General features: G+C 50.7%; 1 protein-coding gene across 5 annotated transcripts in view; it reads left to right on the top strand.

The window, feature by feature from the left end:
• The first annotated feature begins 472 nt into the window (after positions 1–472).
• The window catches only part of LOC139234174 (talin-2), a 379,178-nt gene continuing 361,363 nt past the window's right edge, over positions 473–18,287 (top strand). For 3 of the 5 annotated variants that reach the window (XM_070865207.1, XM_070865213.1, XM_070865214.1), the window contains exon 1: positions 640–747. The gene's annotated coding sequence lies outside the window, so the exon portion shown is untranslated. The other 2 variants (XM_070865210.1, XM_070865211.1) reach the window with 2 other exon arrangements.

Genomic DNA, 18,287 nt, shown 5'->3' on the forward strand with positions numbered 1-18,287 from the left:
CCTCCGGCGCCCACCTCTCGCGGAAGGCCGCGAGCGTACCCGCGTGCTCCATCTCCAGGGACACCCTGGCTCGGATGTAACCGCGGAAGAGAGGCAGGCAGTCGGGCTGAACGACCCCCTCGACTGCCCGCTGCCCGGACCGGGCTGATGGCCCTCTTGGCCGTGCCCAGGAGCAGTCCTACGAGGAGGGCCCCTTCCGACCCGCCCGCTCCCCGCAACCCTTGAGTCGCTTTACGGTTCCAAGAAAAAAAATCTGTCTTAATCTCCGCCTTAAATATATTCAATGAGCCCAATGCCCCGCAGCTCTCCAGGGGTGGAGAACTCCAAAGATACACGACCCCCTGGGGCAGGTCTGGCGGTGAGGGTGGGGGGAGTGACAGTGAGAATGAAATTTGGGGGCAAAGTGGGAGTGTCTTGGCATACAAAGCCTTTCTGCACCAGCTCTCTCTCTGTCTCTGTCTATTGCAGCAGGCTCACGTTACACACAGCTGGAGGAGCACTAGATAGCAATTTATTTTTCTGTTGGCAGGTCACTGCCATTTAGGATTTGGGGAAAGGACGACCTTTCACCGCGAAAATCTGGAGTCTGGGAATGATGACGCCTTTCCGGCCATAGTGCTGGTAAAATCTGTGTGTGTGTGTGTTGTCTGTGTGTGTGTGTTGTGTGGCTGGGGCAAGCTGCCGGAGCAAGAGCTGGCGATGCCTGCCTAGGAATGCTACAGGTACAGTGTCAATTGCACCGCACACGTAAGTTTCTCTCTCTCTCTCTCACCCCTTTCCCCCCCTCCCCTGAGCCTCAGCCTTGCAAATCCTGTGTGCCTTATTTATCTGCACCCCTCTTTTTTTTTTGTAAAGGAACCCATGTATTTATTGCAATGTGGGAAATGCACGCAGGGTGTCAGGAGGGAAGGGAAAAGGGGCTGGCATTGAAAAATCACATTGCAAACTGTTGGTTGCAGTGCATTTCTGCTCCCCATGCGTTGCAGTTTGCTGCATTTAGCATTTCTGTATTTTTAAATGTGATGCAAAATGCAAACGAGGGGGAGGGCTGCCTTATTTTATTTTCTTGCACGATGTGCGGTTATCTTATCAGGTTAGCTCTGGCGTGGGATTTAAGGAGATTTGGGAGCCGCCATATTTCCTAGTGCATCTTCCACACCCCTCCCACCCCCCTTTGGAAATAATTGTTCCCCCCCCCCCCGTCCCCTCCTCCTCCTCCTCCAACCCCAAAGTGTGAGCTGAATGGGCAACAATGCAAAGTTTTTTTTGGGGGTGCATGGCATTGTGCGGTTGCATTGCGTGTGTGGGTGTGTGGGGAGGGGGCAGAGACCCTCTGATCATTGCCCTGTAACCCCCCACCCGCCCCTGAGCTGCGCAGGGTGGGCTCGGCTGCTCCACCATTGCAGGCTCTCCCACTGCCACACTCCGGGCTGGGTGGTGCTGGAGAGGGAATAATGCAGCAATGCACGGGGGGCATTGGGGTGGGGGCTTTGCATGAGGCGGGGAGGGGTCGCTGGCGGAGTCAGATGCGAATTCTCCTCCTTTGGAACTTTCCGCAACCCCCCCGGCCCCGAGCGGCTGACAGGCGGAATGAGCCGCCGGATTGACCGACCCATCGGTGGCGGGAGCTGCCGGGGCTCTCCCGTTACACTGGGCATTGTACTAGTATCGTGCACTGGGAGATTGCACTGGGATCGTGCTCTGTGGGATTGCACTGGGGGATTACACTGGGAGTTGTGCTCTGGGAATTGCACTGGGATTGTGCTCTGGGATTGTGATCTGGGAATTGCACTGGGATTTTGCACTGGGATTGTGCTCTGGGAGATTGCACTGGGCTTATGCTCTGGGAAATTGCACTGGGATCGTGCACTGGGGGATTGCACTGGGATCGTGCACTGGGGGATTGTACTGGGATCTTGCACTGGGAGATTGTACTGGGATCGTGCATTGGGATTGTGCACTGGGAGATTGTACTGGGATTGTGCATTGGGAGATTGTACTGGGATTGTGCACTGGGATCATGCACTGGGATCGTGCACCGGGGGATTGCACTGGGATCCATGCACAGGGAGGGGTTGTACAGAGCTGTTTGCACTGATCCGTGCACAGGGGCGCTTGCACAAGGAGACGTGCAAAGGGGAGTTTGCAGTGGGGTGTTTGCACTATGAGCCATGATTGGGGCCTTTTACGGAGAGGGGGGGGGGTCCTCGTAAGGGTGGGCCTTTTGCATGGCTCCCAGTGGAACCACTTGCATGGATCCCAGTGTACGAGAAATGCCTCCAGTGAAACCCTTGCACTGACTGCAATGAAACACCGACATTGATTCCAGTGGCACTGTGCGCTGGTCCATGTTTAACAGGAGTTTGCTGCAGTGCAATGGGTTCCGCCGGGAATGGGAACATAGGAACAGGAGTCGGTCGTTCAGCCTCTCGAGCCAGTCCTGCCATCCTATTAGACCATGGCCCATCTGTAAACTCCATTTACCTGCTTCTACTCCATGTCCAGTGGCCCAACTAATATCTGTCGATCTCGGTCTTGACAACGTCGACTGTCCCAGCATCCACAGTATTTTGTTCCCTGATATCACTCCTAGTTTTTAAATTGTGCCCCCTTGATTTGGATTCCCTCACCGAAGGAAATCCTTTCTCTCTCTCTCTCTCTCTCTCTCTACCCTATCAAATCCCTTAATCATTTTAAACACCTTGATTCAGTCACCCCTGAGTCTCCTAAACTCAAATACAAACCAAAATTCTGCATCCTGCCCTCATAACTCAACCCTTTAAGCCCCCGGGTATCATTCTGGTGACCCCCCTCCGAGGCCAATCGGTCCATCCTCGGGTGTGATGCCCCGTTCGGAAGCTTACTCGGGAGCAGGGATGCAGGGTGGGGGTTTTGGCCCTGGGGTGGGTCGTGAGGTGGTGGTGCTCGGGGGGGGGGAAGGTGGTGATGAGTTTAGAAGTTCTCCTCGTGGCCTCTCTAGCTGGACCGGAGGGGGAAGCTCAGGTTGGAGCAGGTTCTTGACGCTTCTGTTGGATACGACGTGAGATCAAACCAGGACTGGAGGCGATGACGAAATATTTCATCAGTTTATCGCCTGCCTCATTCCGGCCTGTGATCATTCAATGGCCAGAGGTAACAACAGGGGGCTTTTTATGTGTCTAACACTCAGAGCAGATTGCTTTGAAAATTAATTCAGTGATTATGATAATAGAACTTGATGGTCCTGTCTGGTTTTTACACATTTAGATTCTGATTTTACATTCCGTGAGTTTAAACCTTTCACCAGTTGTTGTTCTATGAATGTAGGAGTGACACCCCCATTTTTCTGCACTATTTTTGTGCCCTTTTGTGGTGACTATTTGTGTGATGTTGATATTAGCCTTTCACTCATTGGCTCTCCGTTGAATCTCCTCCATAATGTGCAGGGTGGATAAGGGGGAACCAGTGGATGTGGTGTATTTGGATTTCCAGAAGGCATTCGATAAGATGCCACATAAGCCATTGGAGGGAGCAGCGTGCTGCTGCAGGAGAGAGATGGCTGGGAAGCCAGGTCGCTGATTGCAGTGCGGGCAGGCACAGCAGGAGGGGCGAAGGAGCAGCGAGTGTTTGTAGAGGGAAGTAACCGGGGCTCAGGAGAGGCGAGAGTTTGGGGCTCAGAAGAGGCGAGGGCCCAGGGGCAGCACGGGCCAGCCCACACTGCAATATGTGTGTGCACTAGGTCCGTGCAGCAGAGCTGGTCTCCGGTCACCTTGGGTACCAAGACCTCGCTCTGTCAAGCCCGTGTGGTGGCTGGTGTGCAACGGCCACCACATGCTAAAAACTCCATGCTCGGGCTTCTTCCATCCTTCAGGATGTAGTTCGGGATCTGGAATATTAGGTCCTTCATTGAAACACCTGTGAACGCATCCCTTTTTGCCGTGGAAGCAAGTCATCCTCGTTTCGGGGTCCGCCTATGATGATGACGACATAAGACATTACTGCACCAGATAAAAGCTCATGGGGTTGGGGGTAATATATTAGCATGGATAGCGGACTGGCTAACTAACAGAAAACAGAGAGTCAGGATAAATGGGTCATTTTCAGGTTGGCGAACAGCAACTAGTGGGGTGCTGCAGGGATCAGTGCTGGGTCCTCAACTATTTACAATCTATATTAATGACTTGGATGAAGGGACCGTGTGTAATGTAACCAAGTTTGCTGATGATACAAAGATGGGTGGGAAAGCAAATTGTGAGGAGGACACAAAATCTGCAAAGGGATATCGACAGGCTAAGTGAGTGGGCAAAAATTTGGCAGATGGAGTATAATGTGGGAAAGTGTGAGGTTATCCACTTTGACAGAAAAAAATAGAAAAGCAAATTATAATTTAAATGGAGAAAAATTGCAAAGTGCTGCAGTACAGAGGGACCTGGGGGTCCTTGTGCATGGAACACAAAAAGTTGGTATGAAGGTACAACAAGTAATCAGGAAGGCAAATGGAATGTTGGCCTTTATTGCAAGGGGGATAGAGTATAAAAGCAGAGAAGTGCTGCTACAACTGTACAGGGGATTGGTGAGGCCACACCTGGAGTACTGCGTACAGGTTTGGTCTCCGTATTTAAGGAAGGATATACTTGCATTGGAGGCTGTTCAGGGAAGGTTCACTAGGTTGATTCCGGAGAAGAAGGGGTTGACTTATGAAGATAGGTTGAGTAGATTGGAGTTCAGAAGAATGAGAGGTAATCTTATTGAAACATATAAGATAATGAGGGGGCTAGACAAGGTGGATGCAGAGAGGATATTTTCACTCATCGGGGAAACTAAAACTAGGGGACATAGTCTCAGAATAAGGGGCTACCCATTTAAAACTGAGATGAGGAGGAATTTTTTCTCTGAGGGTTGTAAATCTGTGGAATTCTCTGCCCCAGAGAGCTGTGGAGGTTGGGACATTGAATATATTTAAGGCGGAGAGAGACAGATTTTTGAGCGATAAGGGATTAAAGGGTTATGGGGAGCGGACAGGGAAGTGGAGCCGAGTCCATGATCAGATCAGCCATGATCTTATTGAATGGCAGAGCAGGCTCGAGGGGCCAAATGGCCGACTCCTGCTCCTATTTCTTATGTTCTTATGAGTCGTCCTCCCCCCCCCCCCCCCCCGCACTGAATCTCCCTCCCACCACCACCGAGTCCTCCCCCCACTGAGTCAGCCTCCCCCCCCCCCCCCAACTGAGTCTCTTCCCCCCCCCCCCCCCCCCACTGAATCTCCCTCCCACCACCACCGAGTCCTCCCCCCACTGAGTCAGCCTCCCCCTCCCCCCCCTCCCACACACCGAGCCTCCCCCCCCCCCCCCCCAACTGAGTCTCTCCCCTCCCTCCCCACCACCAAGTCTCCCCCCTCTCAGGAAAACTAGGGACAACAGGACAGCTCAGGATCATCCCACAGCCTCCCGGTGCTGGGCTCTGATCAGCGCGATCATGTTCGCTGGTCGCTGGATTGAATAGTTTCTGAAGTTTGGAATAATCTGCAGATTTCTCTTTTGAGAACAGTAGCCGTGGTCAGTGTTGGATTCTCTGCTATTGATTCCGTACACAATAGGCAATTTATTTTTAAATTCTGCATTTATTTCTGGCTGGCACTCTTGTTTCAGTAAGGTTTTTGTGTTGCCAATTATTGGGAGAGATTGAAATCTTTGGCAGCGTGCATGGGAATGGCCATTGCATCCAGTTGATGTGGAGTAGGGGTAAATTCAGTGGGAAACACTGGTGAACCCAGACAGGCACACACACACACACACAGACACCCATCCTGAAAGTAAGATGTGTGGGTGTGGAAAGACCCTGATGATGATTGAGATCCACGGGTAATAAAAACAAAGACTTGCATTTATACAAGTCTTTCACAACCACCGGTCGTCTCGGAAAGCACTTTACAGCCAGTGAAGTACTTTTGGAGTGTAGTCGCTGTTGTAATGTGGGAAATACAGCAGCAGACTTGCGCACAGCAAGCTCCCACAAACAGCAATGTGATATGACCAGATAATCTGTTTTAGTGATGTTGATTGAGGGATAAATATTGGCCCCAGGACACCGGGGATAACTTCCCTGCTCTTCTTCGAAATAGTGCCATGGGATCTTTTCCGTCCACCTGAGAGAGCAGACGGGGCCTCGGTTTAACGTCTCATCTGAAAGACGGCACCTCCGACAGTGTGGCACTCCCCTCAGCACTGCACTGGGAGTGTCAGCCTAGATTTGTGTGCTCAAGTCTCTGACTCTGAGGTGATTGTGCTACCCCCTGAGCCACGGCTGTCACTGGAGAGTAAGGAGGGGTCGATCACAAAACAGAGGAAGGATATTTGATCCATGCTTACTCATGGATTCCGAGCAAGACCCTCCCATCATAGCCTCCAGCTGCTTAAATAATTCCCTGCTCGAGAGAGATCCAGCGTGTTGCTCACCCTGACACTGGCCCTGAACCTGCCTTGCCACCTGTACTGGCCGACCTGTGGTCAAGGCTGAGTTTCAGGGAAGGCCACAAGAATAAGCCTCTCCCCGCGATCCAGTTTTCCAAATTCTTAAACAGTCAGTAAGTGACGATGTTGTGCACTGTGTGTTTTCATTATTAGTGATCTGAATCTCGCTCAACAACTTACATTTATACTGCGCTTTTATTGTAGTAAATCGACCCAAGGCCACTTAAGATATTGGGGCAGATGATCAGAAGCTTGGTCAAAGAGGTAGGTTTTAAGGAGGAGAGAGGTTTAGCGAGGGAATTCCAGAGTTAGGGCCCTGGCAGCTGAAGGCACCAATGGTGACACGATTAAAACCGGGAATGTTCAAGAGGGTAGAATTGGGGAAATGCAGACATCCCTGAGGGTTGTGGAGCTGGAGGAGATTACAGAGATAGGGCGGGACGAGGCCATGGATGGAGGGATTTGTAAACAAGGATGAGAATTTAAAAATCGAGGCGTTGCTTAACCAGGAGCAAATGTAGGTCAGCGAGCACAGGGGGTGATGGGTGAGCGGGAATTGGTGTGGGTTAGGACACGGGGCAGTGAGCACAGGGGGTGATGGGTGAGCGGGAATTGGTGTGGGTTAGGACACGGGGCAGTGAGCACAGGGGGTGATGGGTGAGCGGGAATTGGTGTGGGTTAGGACACTGGGCAGTGAGCACAGGGGGTGATGGGTGAGCGGGACTCGGTGCGAGTTAGGACACAGGGCAATGAGCACAGGGGGTGATGGGTGAACGGGACTCGGTGCGAGTTAGGACACAAGGCAGCGAGCACAGGGGGTGATGGGTGAGCGGGAATTGGTGTGGGTTAGGACACGGGCAGCAAAGATTTAGATGATCTCCAGTTTATAAAGAGTAGAATGTGGGAGGCCTGCCAGGAGTGCGTTGGAATAATCAATTCTTGAGGTAGCAAAGGCGTGGATGAGGGTGTCCTTTTCATTGTCTCGAGGTGTGACGTACAGTGAAACAATAAGCCGAACGCTGGCATCTGATCAGCCATTGGGGCCACAGCCTCCGTGGTTGTGCTGAGATTTTCCTGGACACGAGTGAGATGGGTGTTGGCAGATTGTGTGGAGACCACAGCTATGTACATTGGCTGGATGGGGTGTGGAGAATGCTGATGATGATCCTGGTGTGAAGAGGTTAGACTGCGAGGAAATACCAGAGAAGTTCAAGCGATGTAGTCTGCAAAGTGACGAAGGAGTTCACTGAGGTAGACAAATTTTCATAAAGGAAACATCACAGCTATTAGCGTCATGCGATAGGGCCAGCAGACATCGGTCGGAAACATCATCACATATTTGGAAGAACCTTTTTTTACTGAGATTGTAAATGTTTGGAATTACCTGCTGGGCTAACCAGTAGAGACCAAGATATAAGGAGCTTCGTAAATGCAGTTGGATTGTATGCTGGAAGTATTAGCAGGATGGGCTTTGATGGGAGATTTAGTGACTTCGAGGAATTGGCTTTAATGCAGGGTTAGTTGGGATAATAGAGTGATGAGAGAGTTAGTGTACTTGAAGGTTTGGGTTCCTCTGGCAGAATGGAATTCTCTGACGTTATATCCTTATTTAAAGAGAAGTGAACGACGCTGAGAATGACTGAGATGCCCCGGTAGTACAGGTTTCTCCAGAGCTCCCTTGTCCAGAACCATTCCCAGCCACCGGGTGGCGCATTCGCAGAACTCCGACATGAGCAAATTGGGGTCCTTCCTCGCTTGCCGACTCCCGCAATCGCTGGCCTGACCCCGCGATCCACCGGCACCCCCCCCCCCCCCCCCCCCCCCCAAACCAATGATCTCTCTGCTGCACTCCCAACCCCAAGCCAGCCAGCCCCGATATCCCCTTGCTCAGTACCTGTACCATCCAATTTAACATGATCACCCCTCGTCCGGAAAAATCCCTTATCCAGAACAGGCCAGGTCCCGAGAGTTCTGGATAAGGGAGGTACAACCTATGAATGAGATATGGAGACCAACTGCTGTGACTTCAGGCCAGGCCTGTCTTAGTTAGGTTATGCTCTTTACGTTGTATATTCGAATTTAAAGATACAGTGTGAAGATCACTTCAATATGCCCCAGTGTGGATCAGCAGATACTGGTGCTATGACCAGCATAAACCTATAACCAGCTTGCTTTCTTCATGCTCAGCATCACAGGCCCAGTTGTGGGATATCTCTCTTTTTTTTCCCAATCCTCTCTTTTGAATTCTTTTACAATTTGTGTTCCCTTGCCAGAATCAAGCTTTCTCTGCTCTCTGTCTCCCCCTACACAGATCTCCAATAACATTTGAAGGCTGAAGAACATTGTTCAATCACCTTAATTCTCACGCATATGGAATTGGTGTGACAAGATGGTGGTTGAGTGTGCCCACACTGAGCTGGTGGTGTAGCGTGTCCATGCGGTGGTGGGTTGGCTGTGCTTGGCTTGTGCGCGCATACGCCTGTCACCAGAGGCACAGTGATGATCATTGTAGCAACCTGTGGGCCCGTTGTCCCGCTACTCCCTGTTGCTGAAAGAAGAAATAAAGACTACATTTATATAGCGCCTTTCACGACCTCAGGATGTCACAAAGCGCTTTGCAGCCAATGAAGTACTTTTGGAGTGTAGTCACTGTTGCAATGTGGGAAACGGGGCAGCCAATTTGCGCACAGCAAGCTCCCACAAATAGCAATGTGATAATGACCGGATAATCTGTTGTAGTGATGTTGATTGAGAGATTAATATTGGCCCAGAACACCGGGGATAACTCCCCTGCTCTTCTTCGACATAGTGCCATGGGATCTTTTCCATCCACCTGCGAGAGCAGACGGCCTCGGTTTAACGTCTCATCCAAACGACGGCACCTCCGACAGTGTGGCGCTCCCTCAGCACTGCACTGGAGTGTCAGGCTGGAACATGTACCCAGGCTCCTGGAGTGGGACTTGAACCCACAACCTTCTGATTCGGAGGCGAGAGTGCTGCCCACTGAGCCACACCTAGCAACAATGTCTGGCTCAAGAGTAGGTTTGGATGAATGCGGGACTCCGGCAAAACCTCAGCTCCTTGAAAGTCTGGCCTGAGGGACTGAGGGGCTGGGTTGTACATCATCTCCCCGTCAGGTCATCGGTTTGATGCGGAATCATTGTCATTGAACAGAGCCTTCCGGAGATTAGAATTCAAAATGCTTGTGGTTCTTTTGTACTCCCTGCCTCTGTTTATAAACCCCGGGATTCCATATGCTTTTTCTTTTATGGATGACATCAGTGCAGGCCAACCAGGGTCTCCTGACGGGGTCATGGTGTGTACAGGTTGCATTTGAAAGTGCGAGACCAGCTCCTCTGTCTGGGCACCGCACTTTGGGACGAGGGTGCAGGGGAGATTGGTGCCAGGGGTGAGGGACCTCAGTTACGTGAAGAGACTGGAGAAGCTGAGATTGTTCCCCTTAGAGCAGAGAAGGTTAGGGGGAGATTTAATCGAGGTGTTCAAAATCATGAGGGGTGCTGATCGAGTAATAGGGAGAAGCTGTTTCCACTGGCGGGGGCAGTCAGTAACTGGACGACATGGATTTAAGATCATTTGGAAAAAGTACCCAGGGGTGGAGAATGTTTTTATGCAGCGAGTTGTTAAGTTGACTGATGTGTTTCCTACATAACAGCAGCGACTACACTTCAAAAAGTACTTCATTGGCTGGAAAGCGCTTTGGGCTGTTGGTGGTCATAAAAACACCATCGAAATGCAAGTGTCTCGTTCTTTCACGCTCTCTCGTTCTTTCACGCTCTCTCGTTCTTTCACGCTCTCTCGTTCTTTCACGCTCTCTCGTTCTTTCACGCTCTCTCGTTCTTTCACGCTCTCTCGTTCTTTCACGCTCTCTCGTTCTTTCACGCGCTCTCGTTCTTTCACGCGCTCTCTCTCTTTCACGCGCTCTCTCTCTTTCACGCGCTCTCTCTCTTTCACGCGCTCTCTCTCTTTCACGCGCTCTCTCTCTTTCACGCGCTCTCTCTCTTTCACGCGCTCTCTCTCACGCGCTCTCTTTCACGCGCTCTCTCTCTTTCACGCGCTCTCTCTCTCTCACGCGCTCTCTCTCTTTCACGCGCTCTCTCTCGCGCTCTCTCTTTCACGCGCTCGCTCTCTTGCTCGCTCTCTTTTTCTCTCCTTTTTCTCTCTCTCTTTCTCTCTTTTTCTCTCTCTCTCTCTCTTTTTCTCTCTCTCTTTTTCTCTCTCTTTCTTTCTCTTTCTCTTTCTCTCTCTCTCTTTCTCTTTCTCTCCTTTTTTTCTCTCTCTCTCTTTTTCTCTCTTTTTCTCTCTTTTTCTCTCTTTTTCTCTCTTTTTCTCTCTTTTTCTCTCTTTTTCTCTCTTTTTCTCTCTCTCTCTTTTTCTCTTTCTCTTTCTCTCTTTCTCTTTTTCTCTCTCTCTCTTTCTCTTTTTCTCTCTTTTTTTTCTCTCTCTCTCTCCTTTTTCTCTCTTTCTCTTTTTCTCTCTCTTTCTTTTTTTTTCTCTCTCTCTCCTTTCTCTCTCTCTCTCTCTCTCTCTCTTTTTTTTCTCTCTCTCTGGAAGCAGATTCAATAATAACTTTCAAAAGGGATTGGAAAAGTGAGTAATTTCCAGTTCTCTGTGGATGGGCCGAATGATGTCCTTCAGTGCCATATGGTTCTCTGATATCACGGCCTGCTTTGTTACGGAGCCTGCAATCCAGAGTGAATGTCCTCGCATTGTTCTTGCGGTTAAACAGCACAAAGACCCAACATTCAGGTTGTGCTGGTTCCTGGCCGGTGGTGTGGCAGTGTTTGTGTGATCCCTGAGGTGGTTCTGCAACATTCCTACTGTAAGGTTTCAGGTGAACACAATACAACGCACAGGTATGAATGGAGCAAACCTTTTAAGCTGGGTGTCCAAAATAATGTCCCACCTGCACACCCTAATCGGCCCACAAGGCCCTGTCGATTCGCCCACACACTTCACCGTTGATATTTGCTGGTTTTGGCCTGGGTTTTTATCTGGTTTTTGCCTCTCCCAGGAGATCACATGGCTCCGGTTGGGGTGAAGTGTAGAATGTTTCAGTGTAAGGGGTGTCGCGGTTGTGTGAGGCGGACTGGTTGGGCTGGGTGCTCTTTGCCTTTCCGCCATTGTTCATAGGTTTATATGTAACCTTCAGGGCTGCTGACCGAGGGCCGTGCGGCTCTTTGTCGGCCGGCGCGGACATGGTGGGCCGAAATGGCCTCCTTCAGCGCTGTAAATTTCTATGTTTGTCCTGCTTAGCTTCACTGGGTTTGGAGGTTTGGACAGGACTTGTCGCCTCGTTGAAGGATAAATCCTAAAACCACAGTCTGTCGGTATCAGCAACTGGAGATGTCAGCAGACTCGTGGCGGCGGGATTTAAACTTTGTATGTGGTGGACAGATTGCGAGGCTTGTCCCTAAGTCGCTCCCGGAGACAGCAACACCTCGACACGCCTACTCCCTGTGCTGTGGGGACCGCTCACACACCCCTCCCCTACCCATTGTTTTACAGTCTGCCGCAACTCCCAGCCACCGCTTCCCCTTTCTCCATCGGCCCCACTCCAGGGATTGAGTCCATAATCCCGGCTGACTGCCCCAGCCCATTGCCGAGGGAGTGCCGCACGGTCGGAGGGGCCGTCTTTCAGCTGAGCCGCTAAACCGAGGCCCCGTCTGCTCTCTCAGCTGGATGTAAAAGATCCCATGGCACTATTTGAAAGAAAGACTTGCGCATCCCCTGGTGTCCTGGGGCCAGTATTTATCCCTCAATCAACATAACAAAAGCAGATTATCTGGTCATTATCACATCGCTGTGTGTGGGAGCTTGCTGTGCACAAATAGGCTGCCGCGTTTCCCACAGTACAACAGTGACTACACTCCAAAAGTACTTCATTGGCTGTAAAGTGCTTTGAGACGTCCGGTGTTTGTGAAAGGCGCTATATAAATGCAAGTCTTCCTTTTATAAGCTGTGCAAGATTAATATTTTTAAAAGTTACCGTTTGGGTTTACGTCAGTTTGTTTACCTTTTGCAATAGTTTTGCGGGAATTGTCGACGATTTTGGTCACTGTAAGGGGCAAGTTTTTAAATATTCTGCCTCGTTGGATTTTTATTGTCTTGTTGGTGATTGAGTCACGGTTGGGTTGGTTGGTGCAAACATTCTTTTCCACTATAAGTGCTTCAGAACTGAAGTGCTTGTATGTTCAACTGTCCCTTAAGTGACTTGCATGACCAGATGCACTTCACGGAGAATTAATTGCTTGCAGAATGCAGTCACTGTTCAAGACAAAGGCAGGAGCCCGAAACTCCATGCACAGCAAAGTCCCACCAACAGCAACTGAAAGACGTGATCAGTTAGCCTGCTCTTAGTGGTGGTGTTCAAGGGAGAAATGTTTTCCAGCACACCAGGAGAACTCCCTTGTTCTTCTGTGAATCATCAGAGGCGGTCCCTCGAACGAGGATGACTTGCTTCCACGAGTTCACAGATGTTTCAATGAAGGACCCGATGTTCCAGTCCTGAACTCCAGTCGAGGGGGTGGAAGATGCCTGTGCGTGGATTTTTTTAACGTGCGGTGATCGTTGTACATCAGCCACCACACGGGCTTGACAGAGCTAGGTCTTGGTCCAGTGGCAAGGGTTAACCAGGACGACTGGAGACCAGCTCTGCTGCACAGGCCTAGTGCGCACACATATTGCAGTGTGGGCAGGCCCACGCTGCCTCTGGGCCCTTGGCTCTTCTGGGCCCCGTACCCTCCTTCGCCGTACCATCGCCCATGATGTTCCAGGGCCCAGCGCTCCAGCTCTATAGCCCCGACCTGCGGTGGTGCTCTCGCACAGAATAGTGCTTCTGTGAATAGTGCTTGTGAGTATGCTCACAGGTTAGGAGAGCTGTTGAGATCCTGTCCGAACTGACCCCTGTCTGGACAGAATTCCTCACCGGCGCCAAGCCCTGAAACCTCCCTCGGGAGCCGGCGCCTCACAACTTGAGCCTCCTCGGGGAAATCCCCTCCGTGCCTTTCAGTTCTGCGCGGAGGGCTTTCCTGTACGGGATGCTCTTTCACACACTCTACTTTGCCATCCTCGTCTCCCGTCCGGACACGCCATGGCACACCATCTTGCCGTCCAGAGGAGGCGGGGGTCCCCGATGGAGTGCACTCTACACGGGACTCCTTCCTCTATTTATTGGGGCCTCGGCCTGGAGGTTGTTGCACGGAGCAGTCCCGTGCTGTTTTTTAAGTCAGTTCACGGACTCCCAGACCGCCGGCAATTTCTGCGGTCTGGAAGAGTCCGTGTTCCATGTTTTTATTGAATGTGTCAGGTTGCAGCCCCTCTTCCATTATTTGAAGGGGCTGCTCCTCAAATTCTGGCTGCACTTCAGTCCCACACTCCTGATCTTTGGGCACCCTGTGCAGAGGGGAGCAGGCAGGTCCGAGGTCCTCCTCGTAGGACTACTCCTGGGCACGGCCAAGGGGGCCATCAGCCGGTCCAGGCAGCGGGCAGTCGAGGGGGTCATTCAGCCCGACTGCCTGTCTCTCTTCCATGGCTACATCCAAGCCAGGGTGTCCCTGGAGATGGAGCACGCGGTGTCCACCGGTACGCTCGCGGTCTTCCGTGAGAGGTGGGCGCCGGAGGGACTGGAGGCATCATCACCCCCGGCAACCAAATTTTAATTTGATTTGTTACGGTTCCTTTCAAGTTTATTTGGCAATTTGTGGGTTCTAGTGTCCCTGTAATGAGGGGGCACTCTGCTTTATCTGTTAATTAAAATAGTTGTAGAGCTGTTGAGTTGGGCGTGGCTTAGCCAGTCACATGATGTTCACCAGACTCAATAAAATCCCAGCCAGTTGGGATCGGGGAATCCACGATGGGGCAGGTGGTTGTGAGCCTGGTGGATGAACTGGTAATGTGTAGTGTGATTGTTAAACCTTTGCTAATAAACCAATTAGTTCTTAATAGCAATGTGTTGCTATGAATTCTTAAGCCAAGAACCCATGAAGCAAACACATTGCAAAGTACCAGGGGATCTTTTAGTCTGACAAGAGGCTTGTTAACGTTTGGAGTGAGACGCTAAACCGAGGCCCCGTCTGCGCTCTCGGGTGGATGTAAAGGATCCCACGACATTATTTCAAAGAAGAGCAGGGGAGTTCTTTGGTCCTGGGGCCAATATTTATTCCTGAACCAACATCACTAAAAACAGGTGATCTGGTCAATGTTCACGTTGCTATGGGACCTTGGTGTGCACAATTTGGTTAGCGCGTTTGCTACATTACAACACTGCCGATACTTCCAAAGTAGTTCATTGGCTGAAAATCGCTATGGGTCGTCCTGAGGTCATGCAAGGCACTACATAAATGCAGGTGCTTTCTTTAGAAGAGGCTTAGTATTGAGATGTTGAATGCGGTGTGTAATTGTTGCCGATCCTGCAACCATCGTGTAGCAAGATTTTGTTGGGAGTCTCTCTCTCGGGCAGCCCCTCGGAGTCGAGGATGACTTGCTTCCACACTAACACCAGTTGTCAGGTGACTGATGAGACCAATGTGGGACCGACAGACTCTGTCACAGATGGTGTCTGTGGCGGACGGGTGCTTGGGTTGCCGTATGTTCCTTCCGCTGTCCGCGCCTGGCTTTTGGCCAAGTTTCCCCACTCTCTGTGGATCGGTGTTAAATGTTGTTGGATACCGTTCCCGCGAAGTGGCTCGGGGACATTTCGCTATGTGAAAAGTGCTATATAACTGCAAGTTGTTGTTGTTGTTGTTGTTTGTGGTAAGCATCTAAAGACCTGTGAGATGATCCGAATGTTTTGTATGAGGCAGCACTTGAAGTGCAACAGTGCATTGTGAAATGCATGCTTTGCCACCTGCTTGGTGTTCTGCATTGATGGATACCCCTCCCACGGCCCCGGACTTGGACTGTGCTAATGTCCGTGTAATATCCAAAACCCGGCTGCCTCGTGTCCTAACTCGCACCGAGTCCCGCTCACCCATCACCCCCTGTGCTCGCTGCCCCCGTGTCCTAACTCGCACCGAGTCCCGCTCACCCATCACCCCCTGTGCTCGCTGCCCCCGTGTCCTAACTCGCACCGAGTCCCGCTCACCCATCACCCCCTGTGCTCGCTGCCCCCGTGTCCTAACTCGCACCAAGTCCCGCTCACCCATCACCCTCTGTGCTCGCTGCCTTGTGTCCTAACTCGCACCGAGTCCCGTTCACCCATCGCCCCCTGTGCTCATTGCCCTGTGTCCTAACTTGCACCAAGCTGACCTACACTGGCTCCCGATTGAACTTTGAGGGGTGTGGATAATATGGAAAGGTCAGGTGCAGCTTACATAGGATTACACAGGATATACAGCACAGAAATAGGCCCAACCAGTCCATGCCGGTGTTTATGCTCCACTCGAGCCTCCTCCCGTCTTTCCTCATCTAAATCTATCAGCATAACCCTCTATTCCCTTCTCCCTCATATACTTGTCTAGCCCCACCTTAAATGCATCGATACTATTCGCTTCAACCCCTCCCTGTGGTAGTGAGTTCCACATTCTCAGCCTGCGGTATTCTTCGAAAGATGGTGAGCTTTCCCGGAGTCTTGGGCCGACATTCCTCCCTCAAGGACAGATCGAGTAGACTCGGCCGTTATTCTCTAGAGGTGATTTCATTGAAACATACAAAATTCTTACAGGGTTTGACAGGGTAGATGCAGGGAGGGTGTTTCCCCCGGGCTGGAGTGCCTAGAATGAGGGGTCACAGTCTCAGAATAAGGGGAAGGCCATTTAGGACTGAGATGAGGAGAAACTTCTTCACTCAGAGGGTGGTGAATCTTTGGAATTCTCTGCCCCAGAGGGCTGTGGAGGGTCAGTCTTTCAGTATATTCAGGACAGAGATCGATAGATTTTGCATATTAAGGGAATCGAGGGATATGGGGATCGTGCACGAAAGTGGAGTTGAGGTCAAAGATCAGCCATGATCTTATTGAATGGTGGAGCAGGCTCGAGGGGCCGAATGGCCGACTCCTGCTCCTGTTTCTTATGTTATATTCTTTGGGTAAAGAAGTTTCTTCTGAATTCCCTATTGGATTTCTGGGTGACGATCTTATATTGATGGCCTCTAGTTATGCTCTTCCCCACAAGTGGAAACATTCTCTCTCTATCCACTCGATCAAAACCTTTCATTATTTTAAAGACCTCTATTAGCCTTTTTTCAAGAGAAAAGTGACCCAGCCTGTTCATCCTTTCCTGATATGTATACCCTCGTATTTCTGGTATCATCCTTGTAAATCTTCTCTACCCCCTCCAGTGACTCTATATATCCTTTTTATAATACGGCGACCAGAACTGTACGCAGTGCTCCAAGTGTGGTCTAACCAAGGTTCGATACAGGTTTAGCATAACTTCCCTACTTTTCAGTTCAATCCCTCCAGAAATAAACCCTAGTGCTTGGTTTGCTTTTATGGCCTCTCTAAAATGTAACGCAATGTTTAGTAATTGGTGTATTTGTATCCGAGATCCCTTTGTTCCTCGACCCCACCCAGACTCGCCCCCTCCCAGTAATAAGTGACCTCCCTATTCTCCCGACCAAAATGTAATACAGGTTGAGCGTCTGAAATCCGGAGTTCCGGAATCCGGACACCGGACCAATCCGTGGCGGGGTCGTCTGGAAACCGGAAAATGTTCCGAAATCCGGACTCCCCCTTACCTCGGCCTGACCCCACCTCCCTCGACCCAGGCAGAGACGTTCCGGAATCTGGAATGGCCTCGGTCCCGAGGTTTCCGGATGTCGGATGTCACACCTGTACCTCACATTTATCTGTGTTGATCTTCACTTGCCAATGATCAAGTTTATTAATGTCCTCCTGTAATTAGTTACAGTCTCCCCCAGTATTGACTATCGGTGACAATTTGGTGTCAGCCGCAAATTTTTAATGAAGGGTGCGATCGAGTTGTGGAACCGATAAGTGTCTAGGAGGGGGAGGGGATTTGGTTCCAAAAACCATGGCAGGATTTGAAGAATATGGGAGCGATAATTGTGCAGTGATGCAACGGAGCCGGACCGTGTTGGAAGAGTTGTGTAAATGGAGCAGTGGGCACCTGCTGAATTATTCCTGAGGTTCTGCTCAGAGCCCGGGAAACGCATGTTACTGTGTCTGTTTATATTGTGAGGAATGATGTGCCAAGTTCTCTCTCTCCCATTTGCATTTCTTGTTCTCTTCACCACCACTTGCCGAGGCACAAGACCGTTGTTGTCGGCAAACTGAAGAAAGGAATGTTTCTAACTGGAGAGAGTCTGTCCAGCTTGTTCTCGTCGGCTGATGGGTATCTGACACTCCCCGCACTGTCGGAGGGGCCGTCTTTCGGGTGAGACGTTAAACCGAGGCCCCGTCTGCTCTCTCAGGTGGACATAAAAAATCCCACGGCACTATCTTGAAAAAGAGCAGGGGAGTTATCCCCGGTGTCCTGGGGCCAATATTTATCCCTCAACCGACATCACTAAAACAGTTTATTTGGTCATTATCACATTGCTGCTTGTGGGAGCTTGCTGTGTGCAAAATTGGCTGCTGTGTTTCTCACATTGCAACAGTGACTACACTTTAAAGGCACTTCATTGGCTGTGAGGTGTTTCGGGACGTCCTGAGGTGAAAGGCGCTATATAAATGCAAGTGCAGAAGGTGAGTGACAGGTCTGTAAATTGGAATAATGGAATGCACACACACACACACACACACTGACTGTTCACAGTTTGAGCTCCCGATATACGCTGTGACCACAGCTGGCCGAACATAGCCGTGATCTTCCTGGTGAATCGAAGTCGTGCAGCAGCGCGGGAGGAGGTGTACAGAAA

Source organism: Pristiophorus japonicus, chromosome 21 (genome assembly GCF_044704955.1).
Source record: "Pristiophorus japonicus isolate sPriJap1 chromosome 21, sPriJap1.hap1, whole genome shotgun sequence".
NCBI lineage: Eukaryota > Metazoa > Chordata > Chondrichthyes > Pristiophoridae > Pristiophorus > Pristiophorus japonicus.